We start from the raw sequence: 16,082 nt of genomic DNA, 5'->3' as shown, positions 1-16,082 counted from the left end.
CGGTTAAAAGAAAATGCTTCACTTTGTTTTTGTATGCGGTAAAGTTGTCGCAATACGACGGTGGGTCACAATGACTGATGGGTCAGAATGACCTGAAGATAACACAGGGGTTAAGTAAATTGTGTTTTTTGGGTACAGGGTACCCAAAAAGGGTACAATTTCTGGGGAGATTGTGAGGTGTGCTTGTGTCCGCTGAAGTTGGGGCAATTTATTTTAATATATCATCTCCAAACCTATTAATTAAACTAATATCAAATGTCCAAACATTTGGAGAAAGTGTACTTCAATTTTTCAACTGATATGTCTGTATATATATCTATTTTTTTAAGTATGCATACTTACTATCAAAGATTGCATATATTAAAAAGCATACAACATACATTAGTTGCTGCTTATTTACTCTTCAAAATACAAACCGTGAAAGTGTAGAATTAAACAGGGTTCTCTTTTTTTTACTTTGTGCAAGAGGTAAGCTAATGGTGATGTGGGAACCCTCACATAGCCTAGTTGAAACAGTTGCATACAAATTTAGAAAAAAGGGCAACCCTGGTCCTAAACTATATTATTTTTGAGATTGCAGCAGGAAAGTACATTCAATCCCATTGAGAACCGTTCATTTATTTAACACTTTGAGCTGCTGTACCATAATAACCATAAAAGTTATCAATATTAAAGGTCAAATAACACAAATGTATATCATCCTCAAACAAAGTTGGAACGGTGTTTCTCAGTCTCCAGCTTGAAAAATCGTATGATTAAGTGCTAAACTATGCGATGCACCAAAATAATATTTTTTGACTGGTACACATGCAATATATCGTTGGAAAGCTACGATTCTTTTGATTCTATTGACGTATATCAAGATCGAGTTGCAACAGCAGGTACAATCAACGTATTTGTCCAACCACGAACATATTAGTGATGGGTCGTTCGCGAACGATCCAGCTCTAAGAGCCGGCTCTTGAAGGTGAACGTCGGGAGCTGGCTCGCATATCTGAAGAGCCGACTCTATTTATAATAGATTAATACAGCCTATAAAAACTAAATGATTATGAAATAATGAATTTTAATTGTATTTAAAATAATTGACTAATTCAAAGAACAACAAAAAAATACTTGTAGGCTTAAAAGCGCACACGATCATCCTCACATTCTGTTCCTGTCAATCCTGCATGAGGGAGGGCCGAGCCAACTCACACAGTCAGAGAGTAGTCAAAACTCGGAGGAGAGCCATGAAAAATCAATGCATTTTTAAAGATATGTGGTTACGGTCGAGTATGATTTCATTTCATAATTTAATTCAAATTGTTTTCACACCTATCATAGTCAAATTCATAGTTAAAACATGTATTTTTTAAAGAGCCGTTCGGGAGCCAAAAGAGCCGGCTCTTTTTAGTGAGCTGAGCCATACAAGCCAAAAAAGCTCACGAAAAAGAGCCGGAATTCCCATCACTAACGAACATGTAAACAAACGGAAAGAAAACAGACTACTCACCTAACAAGGCTCACAGTTGTCCAGTTATGCATAACATCCCAATACAAATGGTCTGGTCTGGGCTGTTTAAATTTGAAGCGTCCAGTCACTCACTAAACATGGTCATAACTTTGGTTCCCTTGTGAATATTACACATTTCTTGTCAAATGGCCACTGCACTCTGACCTTTCGATTGATGCATCATTTGACTCAATGTCTGAGCTTCCATGTCCTGTCCATAGCCTTCTATAGATAACCAGGTGGCTCCCAAAATCTGTGCGTTCTGCCCATAGACTTATATTAAGTAGACCAAGCAAACCGGCTCTTTAAAGATGGCGTCCCCGTTCATTTCTATAGAAAGTGCTCAGTGGAGCAGTGAGGCCAGACCCCCACTCCTCGGCTTGAGGCAATGGCCCCGGTGGATGTTGGTGGTATATCATTTCCGATTCGGTACCCGACTCGTCTGGTCAATTTTATCTCTTAACTCAAGTCAACGTATCCAAAACTATCTCCCCAATAATTTTTGCTGCACGAGTTCTAATGACGACACAGCTATTGCATGATTGGCCAGACTCACACACGACAACTTTGACGCGTGTTTTGTATTTATTCTGACACCTTCAGTTTTGCCAATTCTCAAATCTGGACTTAACAGTACAATTGAATTAAATGTTTGCCTTTATTGACAGACTGTGATAGCCTATTATTGTTGAAGAAAGGGTTTTAGACCGCCTCTTCACTAACGGAAGTTTAATTGAGTTCTGGTTGTATTATCAATCTGCAGATTGGAGAAGGAGTTTAACATAGCCTAATACATAAAATGACAAATTTCAGTGAACTGGTTCGTGCAAGTTCTAATACGAAAACAATTAAATTCACGACCATGCAGTTCGTCAACGATAAAGTATGCAAACAGCGCTTGATCGGCCATGACTGACGTCAACGCAGCAAACCACGAGAAGCTGTAATGTCCGACTTTACGGAGCTGTTTTTAACTCCTCCCCGACTGCAAGCGGCAACTCTCGTCGGTCGTTTAATGCAGCCGCAGTTGATGTAGAATGCACCTAATGAGTGAGGCAAGCGAGAGCGCGAAACGGACCGCGCCATCTTTCCAGTTCCGGCTTGTCCGGACTTGACGGCTCCGTTTCCAACTCCTTCCCCGGCTGCAAGCGGCAACTCTCGCAAATCGGTGCAGCCAGCCACAGCCGATGTCGAACACACCTATCAACATAATCGGCGTGGCCGAAGTGAAATGCCGACTGTTCAGTAGGTGTGTTCGACATCGGCTGCATGAAACAGCCGGCGAGAGTTGCCGCTTGCAGTCGTGAGGAGTTAAAAATGGCTCCGTAAAGTCGGACATTCCAGCTTCTCGTGGTTTGCTGCGTTGACGTCAGTCATGGCCGATCAAGCGCTGTTTGCTTACTTTATTGTTGACAAACTGCATGGTTGCGAATTTAATTGTTTTTGCACTAGAATTTGCACAAACCAGTGCACTGAAATTGGTCATTTTATGTATTGGGCTGTTAAACTCTCTCCAATCTGCAGATTGATAATACAACCAGAACTACAACTAAACGTAGTCTTTCCATTAGTGAAGAGGTGGACTAAAACACTTTCTTCAACAATAGTAGGCTATTGCAGTCTGCCAATAAAGGCTAATATTTAATTCAATTGCACTGTTTGGTCCGGATTTTACCATTAGTAGAACTAAAGGTGTCAGAATAAATAAGCAACACACTTGATGGTTGTTGTGTGTGAGTCTGGCAAATCATGAAATCGCTGTGTCGTCCTAGCCTTGGCCTAGCCTCGGAGCCGTCTCAAGTCAGACAAAAAGTCTAACCAGAATTCACTGCTTCAAGTCATCCAGCTGCAGCCGGCTGTCGGCGCAGCTGGCGCTGCATGAAGTCAAACACACCTAATGTTATCCAAGTCACTGAAATGAGGAAGTGACGTCCAAACGGAGATGGGCCTTGACAACTCACTGACATTGCATTGCCGTTAGAATTTTGCACCAAAAAGAGCGTGGTGACAAGTAAATGCTAATGCGATTGACTGAAAACTATGTCCCCAATAATTTTTGCTGCACGAGTTCTAATGACGACACAGCTATTTCATGATTGGCCAGACTCACACACGACAACTTTGATGTGTGTCTCCCTGACACATTGAATTTCCATTGAAAAAAACTTGACCTAGCCTATTAGGCTTTCATTAAAACAAAAATCAAAATAATTCAAACTGAATTGAGAATTGCATTGTCATTTGCACACTGAATTGCCATTTGACAAATATTTTTCCATTGGAATTGTGGATAGCATTGCCACTTTGCACCTTGAATTGCCATTTGAAAAAAGCATTACCATTTGAATAAAGGGTCAAAACAACCTTGTCAATATGATATTCTTTCTCCTTGTGCTCATTCAGCTCAGGTAAATCAGCGATCAGCTAATGTTCCCTTTTGTGCATGTGCCCTGTTCGTACCCGCGACCACAGTTCCAGGCAACTTTTCTTGACGTAAGCAAATAAATGGGGTGCTGGTTTACCCATTCCAGATTGGTTTCAAATATGTTGACTTGAGTTAAAGTGGCTGTAAAGCAGAACTGAAAATTAGTTTTTAAGTTCATCACACCACAGAAGAATGTGTTTTTAACTACCCATCCAAATTCGAATGAAAAAAAACAGACATGTTAAATTAGGCTTTGAAATCGTGAGAAAATCAGCAGTCTTCTCTGCTTGATACTGGAGGGGGCGTGTCCCCTGAAGGAGCTGAAGCTCCGCCCCCTCAAATTGAATTTAGCAACAAGAGAACAACTATCTAAATCAATTGCAGATATCAGAACAGACCTACCTGCAGTCTGAGTGTTTTATGTGTTAATTACTGTCTTTGCATCGTACCAGCTGAGTAACAGAATGCAGGTTATATAAACCGTCTGTAATCTGACGTAGATAGGTGGCTGTGACGTAGATAGGTTGGGTTTTGCCCCGCCTAAACAAAACCTGAGATGAAAACGGCTCCAGGGCTCCAGACTGTGAACAAATGGTCGCATTTTGCGACCAGTTTTTGAGACAGTGCGAGCATTTTTTACAAGTACTCGCGCATGTGCAACCTACAAATTTGGAATTTATTGGGTGTGCACAACGTCAGCACACTTTAGCGCATCATACATTTAAGGCATTTAGCTAAGACTTGCATGTACAGTACGTAATGTCACATTAAATAATGTATTTCAACTCAAGCTTGTGTGGTGCGTCGCTGTATATCAGTTGTAAAACTGTCAGTTTAAAAACGGACACGCAAGCTTTCTGCTTGCATTGCAAAAATTTTCAGTCAGGGGCTACTGTGCTCCGAGTAAAAAAAGTTAGTCTGGAGTAGTGATGTGTCGTTCATGAACGATTCGTTCATTTTGAACGAATCATTAGTATGACTCAGGAGTAACGAGCAGTCTCAGAGAGTGATTCGTTCATTTTCTCGTGGCAAGATAAAAAAAAGGTAAAAATAACAAAACCTGTAATTATCACTTATGAACAAATCTCATTCATGTCTTCCTATAGTAAACCTAGCAGTCACACGAAAGAGAATGAGGTAAACAAATCCTTTCTGTTTCCTCTTCTGAGCCTATGCAGAAAACCCAGTCGGGAAATGAACAAATAATTTATGTTTCCTTTAGCTACCAGTACTGAGCCTATGCAGGTCACATGAAAAATGATCCAAAGACTGGTACCCGAAAGAAGGAACGAATCGTTCTCCTCCCGACCGTGTCTTCGGATCAATGTTTCGTTCTTCCAGAAACTAGAAAGCAGCACACAGACCAAACCAGACAGCAGTCAGCCAAGCTCTCTAGCTGGTCAACCACTGAGGTGTAAATAAGGTGCATCACAGCTGCAGCCACTGACGAGGGGGGGGGGGGGGGGGAGCAGAGTCCTGATCAGGGGATTCAACCAATCAGCCACTGCAACTGGTTTCAGAAGCCATCTACCCAAGATGACAAACCTAAGGGAAAGAACCCCCCCCCACACACAAACCACAAACAAACAGACATACGGACACAGAACCATACTGAAGCACTGTGGACGTAACACGGCCACCCTAAAAAGCGCCAACCCCCTCCCAAGGCTGCAAGTAAGTCCCAGGTGGTTCTGTCACTCGTGAGCGCGCGACAAGGCGTCAGACACTACATTACTCGTCCCTTTCACGTAATTAATGCACAAATTGCACTCTTGCACAATCAGAGCCCACCGCATGAGGCGGCGGTTCTGGTTGTACATCTGTTTTAGAAAGGTCAACGGGTTATGGTTGGTAAAGACCATAACAGGCACAGCACTAGACCCGATGTATACCTCAAAATGCAAAACCAACAACAAGGCTAGTGTCTCCTGCTCTATTGTAGAATACCTTGTTTGACACGGATTGAACTTTCTTGAAAATAAACTAACCGGCCGATCCACTCCCTCGTCATCTTCCTGAAGAAGAACAGCCCCTACCATACTGGCGTCGACCTCCAGCTTAAAGGGTTTCTCGAAATTAGGCGCAGCAAGGACGGGTAATGCAGAGCAGCGCTTTAGCTGACCCAAATGCGGTGTCACATTCCGAAGACCATTTGAAGGGTACCTTAGGGCTGAGTAGCGATGTAAGGGGAGCTACTACTGTTGAGAAGTTACAAAAGGTACGGTAGTACCTCACCATACCCAGAAAACTGCGCAACTGGCGGCGTGTCTTGGGAGTAGGAAAACTAGCAATAGCTCCAACCTTGCCAGCAATAGGGCGCACTTCACTGCGTCCCACCTGTTTCCCTAGGTAAGTCACCACAGCTTTCCTGAATTCACATTTGGCCAGATTGAGAGTCAAGAATGCTTCTTCCAACCGCTGAAACACTGTCTTTAACGTGGAAAGATGGTCAGACCAGGTGAGCGAATGTATCACAATGCCGTCAAGGTATGCAGTACACTTAGGAACATCAGCGAAAACAATGTTTACCAGCCTTTGAAATCCCAAAGGCATAACAGTATACTGCATACATTTGTCAGGTGTCACAAAGGCTGAGATATCGGAAGCTCGAGGGGTTAGAGGCACTTGCCAATAACCTTTCAGCAAGTCGAGCTTGCTAACGAAGGCACCTATCTGGTCGATGCAGTGGTCTATACGAGGTGGCGGAAAGGAGTCCGGCACCGTAACTGCATTAACCCGACGGTAGTCAGTGCATAAGTGGGACGTACCGTCTGGCTTAGGAACCAGAATACATGGAGAACTCCACGCGCTATTACTGGGCTTGGCCATATCATTTCTCAATAAATATTCCACCTCACCTTTTATCACCTCTCTTTTCCGGGCGTTCACTCGATATGGATGTTGACGATGGGAGTATTGTTCCCAACATCCACGTCATGTGCCAGGACAGAGGTGCGCCTAGGAACATCTTGAAACACATCAAGGAAGGCATGTATTAGGGAGTCAAGATCATCTGACATTCGTCCAGATGTTCCATAATCGAGGGTAGCTTCTGCAGCATCTCTGAGTTACAAAGGCGTTCACACTGCTGCAAAGTGTTACGCAACTCCAAACCATCATCACTACTCCCATCCAGGCCCACATCAGACACTGCCACACTGGACACGGCGGGTTGGTATGGCTTACTGGAACAACTGCTGGGGGAGTCACGTACATGATGAGCCTTCAGCATGTTGATATGACACGCGTGAAGAGCGTCTACGATCAGGGGTTTGTATGACATAGTTGGTGTCACTGAGCTTTTTTTCTACCAAATATGGACCAAAGAAACTGGCAGAAAGCGATGAGCCGGGAACTGGCAGTAAAGCAAGCACTTGTTCACCTGGCAGAAAACAACGGTCTTTTGTCTTCCTGTCATACCGCACTGTGTGTTGTTGAGTAGAGGTCAGTGACTCTTTAGCTAGCCTGCCTGCAGCATGCAGCATGCAGCCTTTCCCACAATTGACTGACAAAATCCAACACATTTGTAGGTGTTTTACTGGGTGAAACAGACAGGACTCTTTCAACACCTTTAGCGGACCGCGTGGTGTGTCCAAAGACAAGATCAGCAGGGCTACAGCCTAAAGACTCTTGTACCGTTTCTCTGATCGCAAACAAAACAAAGGGCAATCCCTCATCCCAATCAGCACTGGTATCCATGCAGTATTTTTTAGCATTGCCTTAAGCGTCTGATGCCAGCGCTCGAGAGCCCCCTGGCTCTCAGGATGGTAAGGGCTAGAGACCTGGTGCGAGATGGACAGATTCCTTAACACAGCAGAGAACAACTTGGACATGAAGTTTGTCCCTTGGTCAGTTTGGAACACTGTAGGGAGTCCAAACGTGGAGAAGAACTTAACCAACGCCTTAACCACAGTTTTAGCCGTGATGTTACGAAGTGGGATAGCCTCTGGGTACCTAGTGGCACAACACATGATGGTGAGCAGATATTGGTTGCCTGATCGAGTTTTTGGTAGTGGACCAACACAGTCGAGGATCACTTGTTCAAACGGTTCCCCGACCACAGGAATCGGATGAAGTGGCACACGCGGAACAGGTTGGTTTGCTTTTCCTTCAAGTTGGCACACGACACGTATTACAGTACTGTACAATATCCGAGTTTAAACCCGGCCAGAAAAAATGTCGGAGGACTCTGTTGTATGTCTTAGTTACCCCGAAGTGTCCAGACCAAGCAGGGTCATGAGCCAGGGACAGAACCTGCTGTCGTAACGGGGTAGGAACAACCACTTGCCTAACCGTATCCCAGTCCTGACCTGTTTTATGCGCTGCCAATTTACGCACTAAAACACCCGCTTCTACGAAGTACGAAGATTCCCTACGTTCTGTTTCCTCTGAGGAGACAGTTGCGTCAAAACACTTGAGAAGGCTAAGGTCTTCTTTTTGCCATTCAATCAGATTTTCTGGGGTGATCGACAACTGAACGTCCTGGGGTGCGACTCTGCATTCCACACCCTTCGGTTGCACTGGAGAAGACTCTACCTGCAACACAGAAGGCACCTTTAGTGCTGGTTAAAAAATCGAATCAGACAAGTCCACCACGTCTCCCAGCTTGCGAGACTGTGCCCTTGTTAGGACACAAGCCGGAAAAACATTTCGGGTTTTGGGCTGTCTACAACCTCTAACACTGGAGACACATTACCACCTGCAATATCGTTACCCAGCAACAGGGTGACTCCTTCCTCCGGCAACCGAGGTACCACACCAACTCGGAAACGTCCCGACACCACATCTGACGTTAAATGGATCCAGTGTAACAGAACAGACAGTGTTCGTTTCGAAACCCTGTAGGAGGACATGTGAGCCACAGTACGACTCAACAGACCAGGGCAAAACGTCTGCAAGAATTACTGACTGCGCCGCACCAGTATCACGCAGGATCCGTATTTGCTTACTATGATGTAGATCCTCTGTAAGCGAAAGGCTTCCGCTAGGCACAAACAGAGCATACAGAACATCAGGCTTTGACAGTTCTGCGGTTCGAATTAACCCAACACTTTTCGTCTTAACGGAGGGGGGTGAGGACTGTCTCCTACCCCTCAAAACTGGACAATCCGAAATCACATGCCCTACTCTGTAACAGTAAAAGCACTCCAGTGTTCCAGGTGAGGGCTTACAGTCACTGGGGCCGTAATGCACATGAGAAGCTGTTGGCGTTACCACACGGCCCTCCATCCTAGACCCACCAAACACTGTTTTATGGGTTAACGAATATTCATCAGCCAAAACTGCTGCCTGGGTTAAGGTTGCCACCTTTTGTTCATTTAGGTATACTATGATTCGCTCAGGCAAGTGATTCTTGAACTCCTCAAGTAGAGTCAACTCCATGACTTCTGCAAACGTAGTGGCTTTACTGGCTGAACACCAGCGGTCAAATAGAGATTCTTTGTCTCTAGCAAACTCGACATGAGCAATTTGATGGTTTCTTGAAGTTTCTAAATCGTTGCCGATCTGGGGACCAGCTCACCTTAACTATGTCATACTGAAAATTGTCTTCCAGGGAGACCTCCTGGGCCTTCCCAGACAGCTTACACTGCAGAAGAAGAGGCCAAACATCCCTTGGCCAACGTAGCACAGCAGCCACATGCTCAAAAGCAAAGAAGTAGCTGTCTACTTCAGCCTCCCGAAAGGGCAGCACCAGTGCAATGTTCTTGCTTACCTCAAATTGGGCCGTCTGACTTTGAGAGGGGGATCCACTAACACCTGCCTCTAACTCTAGCTGTCTTATCCTAACCCTCGCCTCCACATCAGCATCTATCCTCCATTTCTCTAGCTCAAACTCAAATCGTCTGGCCTGCTCTCTCTCTTTCAGCTCGCTCTCCAATCGGGCCATCCTCATCATGAGCTTAGCTGTAACAGAACCAGAAATAACACCAGCGCTGTTCACAGGGGACAACGGGTCGAACCTGGGTAAGAGAGAATCGATCCTTTTGATACAATGCCAGTATCGAAAATATCGATACTTTAGGATCGATTCGCCCATCCCTAGTGCGGGGTAAGTTGTGCCTTTAGAGAGAATACATTGGGGTAAATTGTGCCATTGATTATTGAAGTAAAACAGTATATTTTCATTTCAGAAACTGTGATGCTATATAAAAGCTAGACAAATTCAATACAAAATTACTAATTTAAAGTTATTTTACAACATCAAAGGCCGATTTTCTACAAGCCTATTGCGCCACATGAGCACATCAAAGACTTGGTTGGCAAGTCCAGTTCTTTTATATCGTGGCCTTATTTATTTTCCATCTCTTTTTCTTCTCCATGTATCGTTTTAATGACATCCTGCATATGTTCATCTACCTTGCCATGTGACGAATGGACTTCCCCTTCTCCACCTCTTCCACTGCTTTGTCCATGTCCTCTAGAGCAGCGGTCCCCAACCTTTTTTGCGCCACGGACCGGTTTCATGTAAGACATATTTTCACGGACCGGCAGGGACGGACTGGGAGGAAAGATAGGCCATGGATCCAAACTGGCCCACCAGAACCGGCCCCCGTATAGGCCTACGCCACCACAGCTGCCCTGTTAATGCATGCACATTCTGGGTTTGATGTGATCCTAGATAGCGACTTTCACATCTAATGCGAGAACTTTTTTTTTCTGATTTGAGCGAAAAAGTTTTTGGAGCCATCCATCCATCCATCATCTTCCGCTTGTCCGGGGGTCAGGTCGCGGGGGCAGCAACCTAAGCAGGGAGGCCCAGACTTTCCTCTCCCCGGCCACTTCCACCAGCTCTTCCTGGGGGACCCCGAGGCGTTCCCAGGCCAGCCGAGAGACATAGTCCCTCCAGCGTGTCCTGGGTCTTCCCCGGGGCCTCTTCCCAGTGGGACGTGCCCAGAACACCTCACCAGGGAGGCGTCCAGGAGGCATCCTTATCAGATGCCCGAGCCACCTCAACTGGCCCCTCTCGACGCGGAGGAGCAGCGGTTCTACTCTGAGCCCCTCCCGGATGACCGAGCTTCTCACCCTATCTCTAAGGGAGAGCCCGGACACCCTGCGGAGAAAACTCCTTTCGGCCGCTTGTATTCGCGATCTCGTTCTTTCGGTCACTACCCACAGTTCGTGACCATAGGTGAGGGTAGGAACGTAGATCGACTGGTAAATAGAGAGCTTCGCCTTTCGACTCAGCTCCTTCTTCACCACAACGGACCGATGCAGAGCCTGCATCACTGCGGACGCCGCACCGATCCGCCTGTCGATCTCGCGCTCCATCCTTCCCTCACTCGTGAACAAGACCCCGAGATACTTGAACTCCTCCGCTTGGGACAAGATCTCCTCCCCGACCCGGAGATTGCACTCCACCTTTTTCCGGTCGATAACCATGGCCTCAGATTTGGAGGTGCTGATTCCCATCCCAGCCGCTTCGCATTCGGTTGCGAACCGCTCCAGTGAGAGCTGGAGGTCACGGCCCGATGAAGCCAACAGGACCACATCATCCGCAAAAACTGGCAATGCGGACCAAACTCTGGAACCGGTCGTACAGGGACCGAACAGCCCCGATCAGGGAGTCCGGTACCCCGTACTCCCGGAGCACCCCCCACATGAGCCCCCGAGGGACACGGTCGAACGCCTTTTCCAAATCCACAAAACATGTGTAGACTGGTTGGGCGAACTCCCATGCACCCTCCAGAACCCTGCCGAGGGTATAGAGCTGGTCCACAGTTCCACGGCCAGGACGAAAACCACATTGCTCCTCTTGAATCCAAGGTTCGACAATCCGACGGACCCTCCTCTCCAGCACCCCTGAATAGACTTTCCCAGGGAGGCTGAGGAGTGTGATCCCCCTAAAGTTGGAGCACACCCTCCGGTCCCCTTTTTTAAAGAGGGGAACCACCACCCCTGTCTGCCAGTCCAGAGGCACTGTCCCTGATGTCCACGCGATGTTGCAGAGTCGTGCCAACCAAGACAGCCCTACAACATCCAGAGCCTTAAGGAACTCCGGGCGGACCTCATCCACCCCAGGGGCCTTGCCACCGCGGAGCTTTTCAACCACCTCGGCGACCTCAGCCCCAGAGATAGAAGGGCCCCCCCCAATGTCCCCAGACTCTGCGTGTTGGTGGTATTAAGGAGGTCTTCAAAGTATTCCTTCCACCGATCCAGGACGTCCCCCATCGAGGTCAGCAGCGCACCATCCCCACCATATACAGCGTTGACAGTGCACTGCTTCCCCCTCCTGAGTCGCCGGATGGTGGTCCAGAACCTTTTCGAAGCCGTTCGGAAGTCATTCTCCATGGCCTCGCCGAACTCCTCCCACGCCCGGGTTTTTGCGACCGCCAAAGCCGCATTCCGCTTGGCCTGCCGGTACACATCAGCTGCCTCTGGAGTCCTACCAGCCAACAAAGTCCGATAGGCCTCCTTCTTCAGCTTGACGGCTTCCCTCACCTCCGGCGTCCACCACCGAGTCCGAGGGTTACCGCCGCGACATGCACCGACCGCCTTGCGTCCGCAGCTCCGGTCAGCCGCCTCAACAATGGAGGCCCGGAACATGGCCCATTCGGACTCAATGTCCCCGGCCTCCCCCGAGACATGGTCGAAGCTCTCCCGGAGGTGGGAGTTGAAGCTCCTTCTGACAGGGGATTCTGACAGCCGTTCCCAGCAGACCCTCACATTACGTTTGGGCCTGCCAGGCCTGACCGGCGTCTTCCCCCACCATCGTAGCCAACTCACCACCAGGTGGTGATCAGTTGACAGCTCCGCCCCTCTCCTCACCCGAGTGTCCAAGACATTCGGCCTCAGATCCGACGACACGACTACAAAGTCTATCATCGAACTGAGACCTCGGGTGTCCTGGTGCCAAGTGCACATATGAACACCCTTATGCTTGAACATGGTGTTCGTTATGGACAAGCCGTGTCTAGCACAGAAGTCCAACAACAAAACACCGCTCGGGTTCAGATTGGGGGGGCCGTTCCTCCCAATCACGCCCCTCCAGGTCTCACTGTCATTGCCCACATGAGCATTGAAGTCCCCCAGGAGGAAGAGGGAATCTCCGGGAGGAGCGCTTTCCAGCACCCCTCCCAGAGACGCCAAAAAGGGTGGGTACTCTGCACTGCCATTTGGTGCATAAGCACAAACAACAGTGAGGACCCGTCCCCCCACCCGAAGGCGGAGGGAGGCTACCCTCTCGTCCACCGGGGTGAACCCCAACGTACAGGCGCCGAACCGAGGGGAAACAAGTATTCCCACCCCAGCTCGACGCCTCTCACCGAGGGCAACTCCAGAGTGGAAGAGAGTCCAGCCCCTCTCAAGGAGACTGGTTCCGGAGCCGATGCTGTGCGTCGAGGCGAGGCCGACTATATCTAGCCGGAACTTCTCTACCTCGCGCACCAGCTCCGGCTCCTTTCCCGCCAGCGAGGTGACGTTCCACGTCCCTAGAGCTAGCTTCTGCAGCCGAGGATCGGACCGCCAAGGCCCCCGCCTTCGGCCGCCGCCCGTCTCGCACTGCACCCGACCCCCATGACCCCTCCTGCGGATGGTGAGCCCACTGGAAGGGGGTCCCACGTTGTCTCTTCGGGCTGTGCCCGACCGGGCCCCATGGGAAAAGGCCCGGCCACCAGGCGCTCGCCATCGAGCCCCACCCCCGGGCCTGGCTCCAGGGGGGGGGCCCCGGTGACCCGCTTCCGGGCAGGGGCAACTGAGAACCATTGTTATTTTTCTTCATGGTAGTTTTTGAGCCACGCTTTGTCTGATCCTTCGCCTGGAACCTGTTTGCCTTGGGTGACCCTACCAGGGGCATAAAGCCCCCGACAACATAGCTTCCAGGATCATTAGGACACGCAAACCCCTCCACCGCGGTAAGGTGGTGACTCAGGGAGGGGAGTTTTTGGAGCTTTATGTAAAATAAACATAGCCGTTTTTCAATTGGTAACACCTTGTCTAATGAATGTGATGTCTTTTTGTCTCTTAATCTTTCAGCCCCATCTTTACGTTTCTTGTAAACGAGACGACAGTGACACCCGAAGTGCGTTCCTTATATCCAGTTTATTCCGTGATTTTGTTTGATTGCTGTCACGGCAGAAAATCCCATTTCACAAAGGATGTTGGAAATGGAAGCAGGGTTTTCAATGCTTTTGTGGCGATCTCAGGATATTCAGCCTTCATCCAAAACACCGGCAGAGTTGTTGTCTCAAACAGGCTTCATTGAGTGGTAACTATCAAGTGTCCAGGGTTCTAAATTAACACCCGCCAACCCGCCAAATGCGGGTTAAAATTCATTTTGGCGGGTGTTAATAAAAACTCACTAGCCAGTTTGGCCGGTGACACGAGGCATTACATGAATGATACATAAGGCTCTGTTCTCGGCATGGTTCTCGGTCATTTATCCCCCTGGCAGTACTTCCTAAGTTTCCCATGAACACTGTGCCGTAATGCTACGTGATAACGTTTTATACGCCCATTGGCTGCGCGCAGTTGAAGTGAAACCGGCGCGAGAAACTGTGGGGCGAGAAACGGAGCGTCCACCAGAAAACACAAGGAAGAAGTAAAACGAAGCATAGCGGATCATAGGAGGTAATAAGAGCTAGCTAGAGTAGAAAAGTAAAGTAAAAAGTTAACTTAATGCGGCGGTGGTTAGGACAAACTTCTGGGGGCGAGAAGAGGAACGAGGCAGGGGATGAGGATATTGATAGCACTAGAGAAACGAAGAAAAGAAAATGTAATGCCAAATGGCTGACGGGTCGGGAATGGCTTGTATTTGACAATGAAAATGTTGTCATGTTTTGTAAGGATTGCCGCATGTAGTCTACGCATAAGAAACATTATGTTGCTTACTGACACAGTCTTCTGTAATGTAAATACACTGTTCTTAATAAAGAGTATATTAGGTCAGTTTAATTAATGCCTGCTTAGGACAAAACGTTACTGTAAATGCATGGGCAGGAGTAAATCTCATGACGCAAATGGACGTTTTAGCCATTTACAATAAATCGTGTCCTTAGTCACGTGTTGGTGATTTCACATACCCTTGCATCATACTTCTGTGCTTCATTTTACTTCATTTTCTGTGTTTTTCATGCCAACAATGTTAATAAAATGATCAAATGCATTCAGTGAAACTCATAATTTTTCTTATTTTCACCGGAAAGAATTTGGCTAGTGGAAATTCTGATTGGCTGGTGATCAAAAAAGTTCATTTAGAACCCTGCACGTGTCATGTGTCAAGAGGAAGAGACGCACGTGATAGTTACCGCTCAATGAAGCCCACAAACTTGCTAAAAAATGAGTAAACAAACGTCTTTGCAGAGCTTTTTTGCTCAGGGGAAAAGGCGCGCAGAGAAGGAGAGAATCCGGTAATTCTTTCCGAATAAAACGTCTTTCAGACTCTGATAATCAATTAAAAGGAAATAATGTTATTATTGTTTTTTCTGTGCGGCCCGGTACCAAATGACCCACGGACCGGTACCGGTCCGCGGACCGGTGGTTGGGGAACGCTGCTCTAGAGGAGTGGAAGCCCTGCCTGTCTTCCTCTTATAACTCCGTGGCATGATGGTCTATTTCTATTTTCTGTCTAAAATTAAGAATGTCACATAGTTTTAGTGATAAAATGTAAGAATACAAAGTACAACTAGAGAGGGTACAATTTCTGGGGAAATTGTAGGGTGTGCTTGTTGCGTCGGTTGCACAGGGGTCCGTTTTTGAATGACATTTTTACAACTGATATTTCTGTATATTTTATATAAAAATGCATACTTATTATTTATAAAGATTACATAGATTTAAAAGCATTTTTTTGTGCTGCTCGTTTACAACTGAAAATACGAGTGAAGTGTAGAATTAAATATGATGTCTTCTCATTTCCCCTGCAAGAGGCAGCCTCATAGCTGAATCAAAACGAATAAATTTGGCAGACCGGTGTAAAAATGGACCTAATCTCTATGACTTAAACGTCCTTTTAAGTTTTCCCTTCTCGTGATATTTTCAGGCATTTAGCCTACTCATATTGCATTCATTCATTAATAAAGAACCCCCTTTGAAGATAATTCTACAACGTTACCGGCAGTAGAAGATGGAATCGCGATTCAAACAGTACCATCTGCTAACTGAAAATATGCCCCCAAAAACGTAAATAAGCTTGACATTTATTTAGTGGAAAATCGCTCATTCATA

At 47.1% G+C, this 16,082-nt stretch overlaps 1 protein-coding gene across 2 annotated transcripts in view; it reads left to right on the top strand.

The window, feature by feature from the left end:
* Nucleotides 1-16,082, top strand: part of znf185 (zinc finger protein 185 with LIM domain) — a 47,342-nt gene that overhangs the window by 17,599 nt on the left and 13,661 nt on the right. The window lies entirely within an intron of this gene.

This window comes from Osmerus eperlanus, chromosome 13, assembly GCF_963692335.1.
Source record: "Osmerus eperlanus chromosome 13, fOsmEpe2.1, whole genome shotgun sequence".
NCBI lineage: Eukaryota > Metazoa > Chordata > Actinopteri > Osmeriformes > Osmeridae > Osmerus > Osmerus eperlanus.
This window is presented reverse-complemented; position numbering and strand designations above follow the sequence as displayed.